We start from the raw sequence: 14,398 nt of genomic DNA, 5'->3' as shown, positions 1-14,398 counted from the left end.
TGATAGTTCCATTTTTAGTCTTATGAGAAACTTCTTACTGTTTTCTGTGATGGCTGTACTAGTTTACAGTTCCACCAATGATGCATAAGGGCTTCGTACCCACATCCTTGCCAGCATTGGTTACTTTTTTGCTTGCTTCATTGCTTTTGATAATAGCCATTCCAAGGTGTAATCATGTTTCAATTTAAATTTGCATTTTCTTGATGGCCAAAGATATTGGGCATTCCCCATATATTCACTGGCTGTTTGTATTCCTTTTGAGAAATGTCTCTTTAGGTCATTTGCCCATTTTTTATTAGTTTACTTATTTTTATTGTTAATATTTTCAGTTTTTTATATATTCTGGATATTAATCCTATTTCAGATGAGTTATAATTTATTATTTTAACTAATAGGATTACAAATGAAATTATGCCCTATTAACCCACTCTAACGGCCTGAGAAAACAATTTAATTGTAGGGTAGAAAAGACAGCAAAACTAAACATCTATACCTTGATATCTTGCCTCTGTGGTCACATTATTTTTTGTATATGCTATAATGAGTTTAATCTATCATTTTGTTTTATAGTAGAACAGTTGTAGCTAATTTGGGGGCAGCTGAATGGGGAATTTTATTATTATTTTTTGGTTCCAGGGATTAAACTCAGGGGTGCTTAACCATGGAGCCACATTCCCAGCCCCTTTTATATTTTATTTGGAGACAGGGCCTCCCTAAGTTGCTGAAGCTGTCTTTGAACTGTAATCTTCCTGCCTCAGCCTCCCCAGCTACTGAGATTATAGGTATTTGCCACGATGCCCAGTGAATGTGGAATTTTTTCCAATAGGTAGAATGTTTTGGAAAGATGAGAAATTTCTGGAGATGGATGTTGATGATGAATGCACCACATCATGATGGTAATTAATACTACTGTACCATGTGCCTCATGATGGTGAAAGTTGTAAATTGTTTGGGAATTTTAATATTACCATAGTAAAACCAGAAATAACAACCTAATAGCAATATATATATTTTAAAGACGAGCTTTCTTCTGTGTGAAAGAAGAGCCTCCAAACTTCTGTGGAATATTCCTTTCTATCTTCCCATTACTATGGGAAAGTCTTTAGTGTTAGTGACAAACTGGACCAATTTGGCTAATTATCAGCTCTGTGCATTGGGCCTCAATATTATCTAATCATCAATAATGAGCCTGTGCCTGCAGCTTCATGGTTCCAAGTTCAGTGGCCTCCATACCCGTGTCTCCTCCCATGATTGGTGGCATCAGAGAAATCCTATGTGAAACTGTACTGGCATCAATCCTGTGGATGGAGCTGGAGCCTTCAATGGGTATCAGAGAATAGATGAACCTTAGATCTTCACGGTTCTGCCATGATCCATCAGAGATGCAGTAAGTGCTGGAGGAGATAAAGGATGGAGGAAAGTCTGTCCAAAGAATTGTTTCCTCATTATCACAGCAAATGTTCATTTTGAGTAGCCAGATAGGAGAATAATGATATGCAAAATCACATTCCACTATTGTCATGTATGTAAAAAAAAAGACTTAGGTGTGACGACTGTAGAGTTTATGTTCTCAGTTGTGTCAAATGTCCTAGAAATCTCATTCAAAATTTTACTTTCCTTCCAAACTTGTTCTATTTACCATAAACGTCCCTTCCACAATAGCAGAAGATAGCTCCCATTAAACTGTTTCCTTAGTTTTCCAAAAGAATTATGAAGGTGATGAGGAGGATGAGGATAGTGTTCATAATAGCAGGAAACATTATTTAAAGCTTCCAGGCTCTGGGCTATACATTCTATGTAGATTATTTCAGTTTCCCTGCATAGTCCTTCTCAGGTTAGAAGCACCTTATGTTCATTTTACAGAAAAGATAAGAGAACAGAATTTTTATGAAACTTCTGCTAGGCTTTTAGCTTGTAAACTCTGAGTTTATGTTGGAATTGAGCTGTCTGGTTATGGAACAGGGACTCTGGGAAGGAGAATCCTCACAGGTTGTGCCCTTGAGTTAACCATCATTTAACTTGCCTGTTACTCCAGCATGAGACCTGCCCCTCAGGGTGCACTTACATTTGGGGGTATCTGGTAAGTCACAGAACAGAACAGCAGGTGTCACCAGAAGCAGTGATTATGGGAACAACGGCCGAGATCATAGGAAAAGATCATAGAAAGAAAAGACACACCATCATTCAGCACAGACTGCTCTCTTTCCCACTCCAGGATGACCTTGCAGCTGTCCACATCTTCCCACATTCTTAAAGTCAGACCACTTAACCTATAAAGGAGTCTTTGAGTCAGGTGTTGGCTTCATTATTACTCAGGAAAATGGAAAGAGTTGAAACAAGTACCAGATGTGGGCCTCTGATGAAGACCTCTGTACCTCTGCTAAAAACTTCCAGATGGTCCTGAAATAATGAAAAAGATTAGTCCATGTTACCCAGAGCTGGGAACTTAATTTTATATCCTGTTGCTTAAACTATTTCCATGAAAAAGAAGGTTGTAAGACTCTCAGTTTATTTATAGTTGAGACAACTGTGTTGAGTAAGGATCAAGCAGATAATTGATGCTCCCTGTGTGTTTAATATGTACTAAATGCATAAAATTGGGAAAAATAAAACTTGCATGCTATTATTGGTAGTAATGATAAGATTAAGTCATCATACCACTTAAGTAAAAGATTCTGTGACCTGATGGTACAGATTTCCTATTTTTGTAACAAGACTTTTATTTTTCTTGTGTAACTATATGCGGACATCTATAGAGGAATGATTAATCTGATTTCCATTTCCCCAGAACCTATACCTTGTTTAGCACAAAAGGGGACATAAAAAGGGAAAAGTCTCTGTTAAATATTAAAGAGACCCTTTTCTGGTCCACAGTACTTGGCCTACTCAGTGTGGATCCAGTGTTCTTGTATTTCCCTTCCTGCCCTTTCATCTCTTTTAAGAATGTGCCACAGAACTAGAGACAGGTCACAATAGCTATTGTCTGTGTCTGTGCCATGGTCACCTGGGCCCTATGATTCCATTTAGGTGCACTGACATTTATTGGGCAAATTTATTCTGTGAGCATGTACAAATATGCAACAACAAATCCCATAAATATGTACAACTGTAATGCACCAATAAAAAAACTTTGGCAGAGATTTTTCATGCAATAAAATAAGAAAAATATGCATAAATATTAGTGGCCAGGTGAGCCTTCAGTCTTGGGGTGAGACCTATGTTGGAGTTTTGCATCATTCCAAAGATTCAGTAACTTTGATAGTTGTATTTATCCACAAATTCACTGTTTAATTGTTGAATTTTTCACTTTTTGAACAGAACCCATGATGATTATATACGTATTAGTTTCCAAACTTAGATATGTAGCATGAGTGTTTTGGAGATGAGTGTTATTCTTCATACTGAGAAAAGAGGTGTAGAGAAAGTTACCCTCTTTCTTCATATAGTAGTAGGTCAGTGATGAGGGACTGAGTGTTGACTCTCTACCTGCCATCCCATGGCAATGTCCCTCGTATTGGAGCCAAATGGGAATATTATCACCCATGCAGGATGAAATTTCTCTTTGATTTATCTTGGAAGAATTGTTACTAGATGGAAGTCAGGAATTAAAAAAATAGACCCAGACAGGTATGATCAATTCATTTTCAGTGATGGTACTAAGAAAATTCAATGAAGAAAAGACTTTTTTTCCTTTGCATTTAATGCTTCTGGAACAATTGAATAAATGTGTAGGAAAAACGAACTTCAAACCTTACTTTAAAACACATATAAATTTAAACTGACATGGATTAAAAAGTACAATAATAAATTTTAAAGAGGAAAAGACAAGAATATTTTTGTGGACTACACTAAGATTTTATTCACAGTTGTATAATGTGGGGGTTCATTTTGATGTAGTTACACAAGCACAGGATATAGCTTGTTCCAATACTTCCCCTTATCTCCCCTCTTCCCTTTCTATACTTCTCCTTCAACTATTGGTTCTTCTTCCAACTGCTTATAGTTTTTTTTTTTGAAATTTAATGCAATATGGATATACATCAAAGTGAACTTCACAGTGATATATTCATATATGGACATAAGAAAGTTTGCTCAGGTTCATTCCACTGTTCTTCCCTTTCCTATCCTTCCTCCCTCCCCCTCAACCGCCTTCTATTCCACCTACCTCTCTTCCCTTTTCATGGGTATTCAGGAGTATTTTTGATGGTGCATATTAAGAATAAGGGTATGCATTGTATAATGACTGATAGTTTGGAGGGATAACAACTGTAGGTGATTAATAGTAAAAGCGAGTATATATCTATGCTTGGAATTCAATTACCCTCCATTCACATTGTTTGGGGGAATTCTAACTTGTGTAATAAGGAAAAAGGTACAGAATTTTGAAAGAATTATCCTAAGAATAAAAGGACAAGTTAAATGAGTCCTTCCCTTGGGTCATGCTGTGTGTTTTCTAACCCATCTGAAGTAGAGGTATGCACTTCACAGAGAGATTGGAATCTGGGTGTTGATATAAGCTAGTGCATTTCAAAAGTATAAATAGCCTTGAATGGTCTTAATAGCAGATGAACTACTGAGTTTATAGGAAGGTAACAAAAGTAAACTAAAATTAAAAATAAAATTAAGAAGAAATAAAATAATTAAAAAGCATTTCTTCAAATTTCATTACTTTTTGATCCTTGACTGGTACATTGCCACACTAAGATCATATTTGGTCAGCAACATCATAAGATTATATGCATTTAACCAAACACTATTTATGTAAAGTTGAAGTTCATTACCATCAGAGATAAGACTTTTATATTAGATACTTCTTAAAAGACTATCAAAATTTGAGTGAGTACTTGAATAAAGGAAGTAAATCAGAAACCTAACAAAGAAGAAAACCTTCTGGGAGTTATTGGCACATAACTATGTATTCTGATTTCCAACTGTCAACTCTAATAGCATTATAATAATGCAGTCTAACTCTTGTAGATTTTGTAATATTGTGCATTTCAAGTACATAGATACTGCACTTTGGTTTAAGGTAAGAATAAGGTAAATTTCAATGCTTCTTAAATTCCTTTACAGTGATGTTGGTTTCTGTTTGTTTTTCTGGAAGTGGGAACTCTTACTTTTTTTCTATTATTTTCTCAAAAGAATAGGTCAGATTGCAAGGTGAGCTTGGAGTTGTTATCACTGATGTTCTTGGTTTTCAGGGGTCAACTTAAGTCTCTCCAAAGTAGGTGTGCAAAAAAGAAAGTGAATAACACAGAAACCATGAATAGGGATAGTTGAAAGTTTGGGTTTGTCCCAACTGAGAAACATTACTGAGGGCTTACAGAACTGAAATGTGAACACTTAAATTGTGAATATGTGAGTTCAAAATATATATGGAGTACTGGGTGCCTGTTAACTTACTTCTGTTTTTCACCAACAATTTTACATTTTTTTTCTTTTTGCAAAAGATGCCCAAGAAATACGGAACCATAAAATTTTACACAGATATCAGAATTCCATCTCATAGGACTCTCAGAGGATCCAGACCTGCAGCCTGTCCTCTTTGGACTGTTCCTGGCCATGTACCTGGTCACAGTGCTTGGGAACCTGCTCATCATCCTGGCTGTCAGCTCTGACCCCCACCTCCACACCCCCATGTACTTCTTCCTCTTCAACCTGTCCTTGGCTGACATCTGCTTCATCTCCACCACGGTTCCAAAGATGCTGGTGAACATTCAAACTCACAGCAGAGCCATCTCCTATGTGAGCTGCCTGACACAGATGTCTTGCCTCATTATTTTTGGATGTATGGATGATCTGCTTCTGACTGTAATGGCCTATGACCGGTTTGTAGCTATCTGTCACCCCCTGCATTAACCAGTAATCATGAACCCTTGCCTCTGTGGCTTCTTGGTTTTTGTGTCTTTTTTATTTAGCCTTTTGGACTCCCAGTTGCACAATTTCATTGTCTTACAGTTTGCTTACTTCAATAGTGTGGAAATTTATAATTTCTGCTGTGAACCTGCTCAAATCCTTAATCTTGACTGTTCTGAACCCTTCATCAAAAACCTAGTCACATGTTTTGTTGGTGCCATATTTGGTTTTTTCCCTATCTCAGTAATACTCTTCTCTTACTACTAAATTGATTCCTCCATTCTGCGAATCCCATCCTCAGGGGGGAAGTACAAAGCCTTCTCCACCTGTGGGTCTCACCTCTCAGTTGTTGTCTTATTTTACGGAACAAGTGTTGGGGTGTACCTTGGGTCAGCTGTTTCACATTCTCTTAGAAGGGGTGTGGCCTCCTCAGTGATGTACACCATTGTCACCCCCATGTTGAATCCCTTCATCTACAGCCTGAGGAACAGGGACATTAAAAATGCCCTAAGGAGGTTCCACAGTGGAAAAGTCTACGTCAGGACCTGAGCTGCTCCGTTGGAATGTATGTGGGAGAATCCATGAGTAGTAACACCTAGACCTAGGAATTCTACCTCGTGGGCACATCATTTTTCAGTTTGCTGGCTCTGACCCCTCATCACATTTCAGAGGCTTATTAGGCTGGAGTTACAGGGTGTGCTCACTCCCTTCCCACTCCTGAGCCCTCAGTGATTGACAGGCTCCTTCAGTTACTGTCTCTGTGACCCAGTGTCCCCTCTTTGCCTTTGTCCTGTAGTAACTATCCAACTTATTGCCCATATGCAATTCACTCCATTATAATAACTAGATTTATTTCTATTTTCAAGTGAACACTGAGTGATCGTAAAGGGGGAAAAATGTATGTTGAGATTTGTCAACAATTGTAACATTTCAAAATGTGCTGAAGAAATAAAGCTTGTTTTAAATCTATTTTGTAGTTCAGGACATCCCTGTGAGATGTGGTAAGTGGCATCATATTTCAGGTTTCCTATAAAAGAATCCTATTGGCCCCTCTTCATTTTCTGGCGTCCTGCCTTGCCATGGGTTCTCTGCCTCACAGGTGTTTGCACAATTGTAATCTCATTTGTCCTGAGGCTCTCAGTACAGCCAGTGCCAGACTGTTTAGAGGTTCAGTCTTCAAAACTGTGAGCTAAATAAACCTTCTTTTCTGTATAGGTTACTCTGCCTAAGATATTTTGTTATAGCAACAGAAAACAGACCAATACAGGGCAGGGGCAATCTGCTTTACTTGGTCTATCCACTAAAAGGATAAACTCAACTAAAATAATTAGACACTTACAGACACATATACCCAGGATGATGTTTGATCAAAAATCTAGACACCAATAGCCCACCAATTTTACACATAAAATTAGCCATCACAATATCCTATTAAAATACTAAATATTTATATTTTATAGACATGCATCCAGTATTTCAATTCCTCCCTAGATTGCTTGACTTTCTATAGTATGCTCCATAAACTCTTGAGAGAAGAAATGTGAGCTTATTTGTTTTTAATACGATGAAGAATGGAATTATTTCCTCCCAAGATTAAGAGTTATAGAATAAAATATAGATTTTAAACAGTTCTACAAAAGTAAATGTATACAATAATGAAGACATGCTTTTTATAAAGTGGAGATATCTGATAAAGAATGCAAGAAGTTCTGCTTTTAATTTTTCTTCAGGTACTCACCATAGGAGGAGAATTGGGATAAGAACAAATTACATGCTACCCTCAGTTTTAACATGTCACGTATTGTAAATTTTTCCTTGGCTGTGGTGTGAGTGTCCTGTCCATGTCACCCTCTATGAAATGACTTCAAGTGAAAAACAGCATTCTTTTGTCCTATGGCACAGTCATTCTAAATGCCTTAGGCTGTAGATGAAGGGGTTCAGCATGGGGGTCACCACAGTGTACATCACGGAGAACACAGCAATCTTTCTAGGAGAGTCTGATACAGCTGAAGCAAGGTACACTCCAATAGCAGTTCCATAAAATAAGCCAACAACTGCCAGGTGAAACCAACAGGTGGAGAAGGCTTTGTACTTCCCACCTGAGGATCGAATTCGCAGAATGGAGGAAACAATTTTATAATAAGAGAAAAAAGATCCCTAAGACAGGAAGAAAGCCATTGATGGCACCAACAGTATACATGACGATATTTTTGGTAAAGGTATCAAAACAAATAAGACTAAGTATCTGAGAAGGTTGACAGAAGAAATTAGCAATTTCCACATCTTTGAAGTAGGTGAAGTATAAGGCAATCAAATTGTGGAGCTGGGATTCCAAAAGGCTAAGCAAAAGAGACACCAGAACTAAAAAGCCACAGAGGCGAGGGTTCATGATAATTGGTAATGCAGGGAGTGACAGATGGCCACAAAGTGGTCATAGGCCATCACAGTCAGAAGCATATCATCCATGCACCCGAAAATGAGAAAAAAGACATCTGTGACAGGCAGCCCACATAGGAGATGACTCTGCTCTGAGTCTGGATGCCCACAATCATGATTGGGACTGTGGTGGAGATGAAACCAATATCAGCCAAGGACAGGTTGGCGAGGAAGAGGTACATGGAGGTGTGGAGGTGGGGGTCAGAGCTGACAGCCAGGATGATGAGCAGGTTCCCAAGCATGGGACCAGGTACATGGATAAGAACAGTCCAAAGAGGACAGGCTGCAGGTCTGGGTCCTCTGAGAGTGCCATGAGATGGAATTCTGAGGCAAGTGTTAGATTTTTCAGTTCAGTTTTGCTTGGACACCTTTTGAAAAAGAAAAGTGTGTTGGAAAAAGGAAACCAATAAATACATGCAAGAATGAACACAATGTTACCCATTACATTAGCCTAGAATATTTAAACACCACGCATATGTCTGTCTTGTGGATATAAGTAAAAGTGAGATTCACTGTGGTATATTCACATATGCAGGAAGGAGAGCTGGGTCTGGCTCAGTCCCTGGCTCCTCCTTTTCCCAGTCCTTTCTTTCTCTCCCTCAATCCCCTTCCTCTACTCTCTGATACCTCTTCTATTTTCATGGAATTCCTTCCCTCCACCTTTTCTTTCTTTTTTCACTTATTTTAGTACACTAAATTTGATCATTTACATCAGAAAGCATTATGCACTACTTATTTCCCCTGAGTTTTTCTGCTTCTCGTACATTCTATTTCCTCACTCAAATTTTGTATGTATTTCAACACTAATGTAATAGATAGCTTGAATCATTATTTGTGTTGGACTCTAATTTTTATTAATATGTTTAAGATGAATGTACATAACCAATATCATCAGCCTTGGGGCACATTGCCCCATCAATGATCCACTGATAATGAAATATTAGCACTTTTAAATTTTCTTGTTGTGTATATGTTTATTTTGTCAATTCTATATGTCTTCCCTCAATATCTACTAAAGAAATCTATTCCTTGCTTTCTAAAAACTTTGTAATGGCTTAGGTACACTGCTTCTTTGTTCTTCTGATCATAAACCCTTTTAAATATGTTTGAGGACTTTAGCATTAGGGAACACACAGAACCGAAGTTTGGGATATGATACTTCTAATACCATTTAGTAGATTTTCATATCAATATTTCCTGGTAAATGGATTATAATTCTCCTACATCAGCTACTTGAAGGCAGCTCAGGTTCATTCCTTTGTCAAGTCACACTGTCATTTAATTGGGAAAAACGCAACAGAAAACTGTAGGAAATTATTTAAACACATCTAGACCATTTAGTTACATCTAAACTGGGTAAAATAATTTACTAGCTTATGTGTTATTTTTGAAATGCTTTAAAATATTTTTTTAAATCACATGAAGTAGCAGTTTTTGGTCTCATTTATAATATTTACTAGTGAATATTTTGAAATACCAAGATGCCCTGTTACTGGATTAAAATCAGTTTGATTATAATATCAGCTAGTGAAGATCTTGGTCATCCTGTCTTATACCAGGGTTGAGAATCACAGCCTTAGAATGTTTGCTGGCATTCTGAAAATGCTCTATTAGTGTGATTTTCTGTGACTATTAACAATAACTACTGCCCATATTAAAAATAAACATTTAGTAATATGTGCTTTACAATCAATATTTTAAAAGGATTTAAATTATTACATATAAAATGTGGTTCTTAATATCTCTGCATGATTTCATTTTCTGTATGCCTATTCCACCAAAGAAACTGTTCCTATAAATTCAGTGTGCATATTTTTGTCAATATTTTCATGTTAGTTTTGATTTCAATATCCATTTGCATTTTTCTTTAAGACTTACTTGAAAAAAACCCAATGTTCATTCAAGCCATCTACAACACATCACTTATTGCCCCTGAAATTTAGTAGTTTAGATCAACATGTGAAGCACCTTCCTTAACCTCAAAAGTCTTAGCTGATGCACTCCATTACCTGAGGGATAACAATTAATTTGTCAACTTATTTTTATGACCAGTTTTCCAAAATCTTGTGCTGAGTCCATATCATACAAATGAGGATTTCCACATAATGTGTGGGTGGCAGACAGTTTTTTTGAATTCTAGTAGTTGATGCGCATTCCAGGTGTTCTATTAATCAGGAACATTTTTTGGTTAAATAAAAACGTGTCTTTAACAAACAACTTATTTTTGTTAAGATGTATTGTCAAAAATATTCCCAAGGTATGTCTAGTATGAGCCCCTGCATAATTACTATGATATTTCCTCTTGTATAGGAGAGATATTTCCAGTGGGCTCCAGTAGAGAAGACAGCGGTTTGGGATAAGAGGAAATCCACACTTTAGTTCCATAACATTAACCTTTGCCTGTGAGCTCAGCCATCCCGTCTATAATGGAGGCAGCTGGGGCCAACCATTACTGACCTGTGTGATCCACCTGGAACCTTAATTCGAAGAGCACAGTGAGTATCAGGGATTTTTCTTGGTATTTGAAATAGCTGTGTGGGTTGTTATAAGGAAAACCTTTCAAGAGTATTTTGGGTAAATGCTTGTTGTCTGTGATACTTAGCTCAATTCAATCATGGCTTCATTATTTTATATCTAAACACAAATTATGAAGTTACATAAAAACGCTGTCTTTCCATTTTGGTAAAATAATAATGTTGGTGGAGCTTCTGAGTTGCAGAAGACTGTGTATATGAAATGAAACATGCTACACTGAACATAGAGATTAGAGACTCCCTTTTGGGAAACTGTCAATATCAGTTCATGATACAATTATTGCCAATCTCTTCCCCCTCATCACCTTCATAAACCATTTGAAATGCTTAGGAAAAAGTTCACAGGACCCAATTTCTACTTCCATGCATAGAACGATGTGCAAGGAAATCAAAACTTTGAATGAGATTTTTTGGCACCTCCCCCACTTTCAGGAACATTAACTTCAAAGTTAAAGTAGCTGATATTCTGCATATTTTTAATTTTCATATCTATCTACCCCACACTGTCATGTTGTCTTAATGATGGGGAAAGATCACTCCAGAGAGTCCTTACTCCATCCATCCTCTCCCCCAGCACTTACTGGGTAGTGCTGAGTCTATGCTGAGTCATGACAAAGAGAATCCAATGCCCCTCCTCTGCCTGGTACCCAGTGGAGGCCTCAGGCTCCGTGCTCAGGATTGATATGAATACGGTGATAAATATGAGCTTCCAGGTGCAGAAAACCATGGAAGGATCAGACACAGGTATGAAGCCAACTGGACTGGAGCCATTGAACTGAAAAACTGAAGACATAGGGTGACTATTACTATTTATTATATGACCTTAGGGTTCCATGCACAGGGCTCATAATTAGTCAAATTATTCCATGTTTTCTAAATCTCCAAGGACTTCTTAATACAAGTGAAGTAAGAAACAGAAGAGAAAATGAACATCCACAAATATTTTGGGCATCTTCCTAGGAGAAGGATGTTTCCTATTTACATGTTTTATTTCTTTTATTATGATTCATCTACTTTTATTTAAATTACATTGTGGTAAATATGCTTAACAAAAACTTACCATTTTAATCATTGCTAAATGCACAGTTAAATTGCATTAATTACATTCATAACATTATAAGACCATAGCAATCATTCATTTCCAGAATTTTGCATTTTTCTAAACTGAAACTTTATACCCATTTAAAAACTCTTCACTCCTCATATCTCATGTCTCTGGTAACCACCATTTTACTATGAAATATGATAAGGAAGAAAAGCCATAAAATGTTAAAAAAAACAATGGTCCAAGTAGACAGCATTTACATGTTTAAATTCATCCCTGCTGTGTTTTCTAGCTTACATTCCAAATTAATGCACCAGTCCTGAGATTAGACCATCCTGCTGTGCATCCAGGCACTTTAAATGTCCCTATTTCTCAGGCTGTAGATGAAGGGTTTCAGCATGGGTGTGACCACTGTGTATATCATTGAGGTCATCTCACCCTTTCTGGGAGAACATAATACAGCTAAATCAAAGTATACTCCAAGGCCTGTTCCATAAAATAAAATAAGAGAACAATGGAGAGTTGAGACCCTCAGGGTTTTTTTCCCCTCTGTTCTGATGATGGGATCATATGAATGGAGGAAAAGTTTTAGAGAAGGGAAAAGGATTCTGGACGTGGGAAGATATTCAGAGATGGCACCAACATAAACACACGACAGAGTTATCATTAAAGATGTCAAAACTGGAAAGATTGAAAGTTGAGAAGGGTTGTGGAAGAAATTAGAAATTTCCACATGTTAAAAGCAGGGAGATTACAATGCAATTCATTCATGCTGCTTAAAATAAGTGACCCTAAAATTAAGAAAACACAGAGGCATGAATTCATAGTAGGCTGGAAATGCAGTTGGCCACACTGGGCAAAGGCCATTACAGTCAGAAGGCTACCATCCATGCATCCAAAATGATAAAAAGAGACATCTGGAGATGGCGCTGCTGTAAGTTTGTATGCCCACAATTATATTGGAACTATGGTGGAGATGAAGCAGATGTAGGCAAGGACAGGTTGGAGAGGAAGAAGTACATGGGGGTGTGGAGGTGGGGGTCGGAGCTGACAGCCAGGATGATGAGCAGGTTCCCAAGCACTGTGACCAGGTTCCTACAGTCCAAAGAGGAGCGGCTGGAGGTCTGGGTCCTCTGAGAGGCCCAGGAGGAGGAATTCTGAGCCACCTGTTAGATTTTGTGTTACTTCATAGTTCTGACAACTAATTCTCAAACTCTGCACTTGATGCACTAAACTTTTTCATTGCTTTCAACCATCAACATTTTAAAGCTAAGATCCAAAATTCTAAATCACAGGTAGGTACAGTGAGCAGTTCTAAATTCTAAATTCCAGTTTTGAGTAGGAATGTTGTAAAAATCCTGCCTCTAATGTCTTTGTTTGATATTGAGTGGGCTGGCTGTAAGAATGGAGGGGTATGAGGACCACAGTGAGGTTGTCCTGGAGTAGCAGAAAGAGCAATGAGTGCTGCTCACTGCTTATCTTCTCTGTCTGTGGTCTTAGCCTGGAATCTATTTCTGTCATTCCTATAGTTGACTCAGAAGGTACCAACCACTGCTGTCCCTTTTGGTGTACCAGTAATCCCAAAAAGGAAGGACACAATGAGAAAGGGACTATTTATTTATTTATTTATTCATTTATTTATTTATTATGGAGAAAGAGGCAAGTGAAATTGCTGGGTGGGTTGTCCAGTGGGCAACATTCCAGTATTCTCCTGTCAAGATCCCCTGTATCTATAATCAGACACACCAAATGGCTTTTCTATTTTCTAGCAGACTACCTGGTATTAGCTACATAAAAATGTGGTGCTTCTTTCTTTCATGGATGATGATGATGATGATGATGATGATGATGATGATGTTGATGGTTATAATATAACATAGGAGCTGAAATGTTAGATTATGCAGATGAAATGACGCAAGATACAAAGAACACATTTCTGATACTGACATTTAGGTATCCCTCAATATCTGTTCATAGTGTTGTGGGTACTCTTCTCTTTCTCTTTGGCCTCATTTTTCATAATCTTTTCACAGTAATTGGGAAACAGTTTACAGGGACCCATACTCTGCCATCATGGATGATGTTCCAAGTGTGGAAGGAAATGGAAACATTGAATGAGATTCTTAGGACCCCCAACATAACCAAATACCCACATTCACACAACTCATAACAGCTGAAACTTTGCATACTGGTGTCTTCCCATCTCAATGCCTAAACTTCACATTAGTCTGCATGACTAAAACAATGGTTCCGATCGCCTTTCTCCATTCATCATCAACTGGGCACTGAATGAGTTGTGATACTTCTTTGCTGGGCCATGAATATGAACTATGGTTCCGACATCCACCCCGTGACAGGTGCCTAATGAAGGCTCAGCCTCCATCCTAACAATTGACTTGAATATAGGGACAGACAGGAGCTTTCTAATACAGAAAACTATGGTTGAAGAGACACAGGTATGGAGTGCAATCGACTGAAATCTTCAAACTACAAGGAAACAGGCAAAGCTACCTTTTTACTATCATAT

General features: G+C 37.7%; 1 protein-coding gene and 2 pseudogenes across 3 annotated transcripts in view; 2 read left to right on the top strand and 1 right to left on the bottom strand.

Annotated features, from left to right (window-relative positions):
• The window catches only part of LOC308645891 (uncharacterized protein), a 400,184-nt gene that overhangs the window by 344,764 nt on the left and 41,022 nt on the right, over positions 1 to 14,398 (top strand). The window lies entirely within an intron of this gene.
• On the top strand, positions 5,494 to 6,405 carry LOC308645024 (olfactory receptor 7E178-like; annotated as a pseudogene). The gene has a single exon. The product of its transcript is annotated as an olfactory receptor 7E178-like (transcript).
• LOC308645023 (olfactory receptor 7E24-like) lies at positions 7,759 to 13,943 on the bottom strand (annotated as a pseudogene). Its single transcript has 3 exons — positions 13,936 to 13,943; positions 12,988 to 13,072; positions 7,759 to 8,575 (listed from the first exon to the last, which is right to left on the bottom strand). The product of its transcript is annotated as an olfactory receptor 7E24-like (transcript).

The sequence above is a fragment of the Spermophilus citellus genome (assembly GCF_964194105.1).
Source record: "Spermophilus citellus genome assembly, chromosome: 3".
NCBI classification, from domain to species: Eukaryota; Metazoa; Chordata; class Mammalia; order Rodentia; family Sciuridae; genus Spermophilus; species Spermophilus citellus.
Note: the sequence above shows the minus strand (reverse complement) of the source record. Positions and strands in the feature narration are given on the sequence as shown.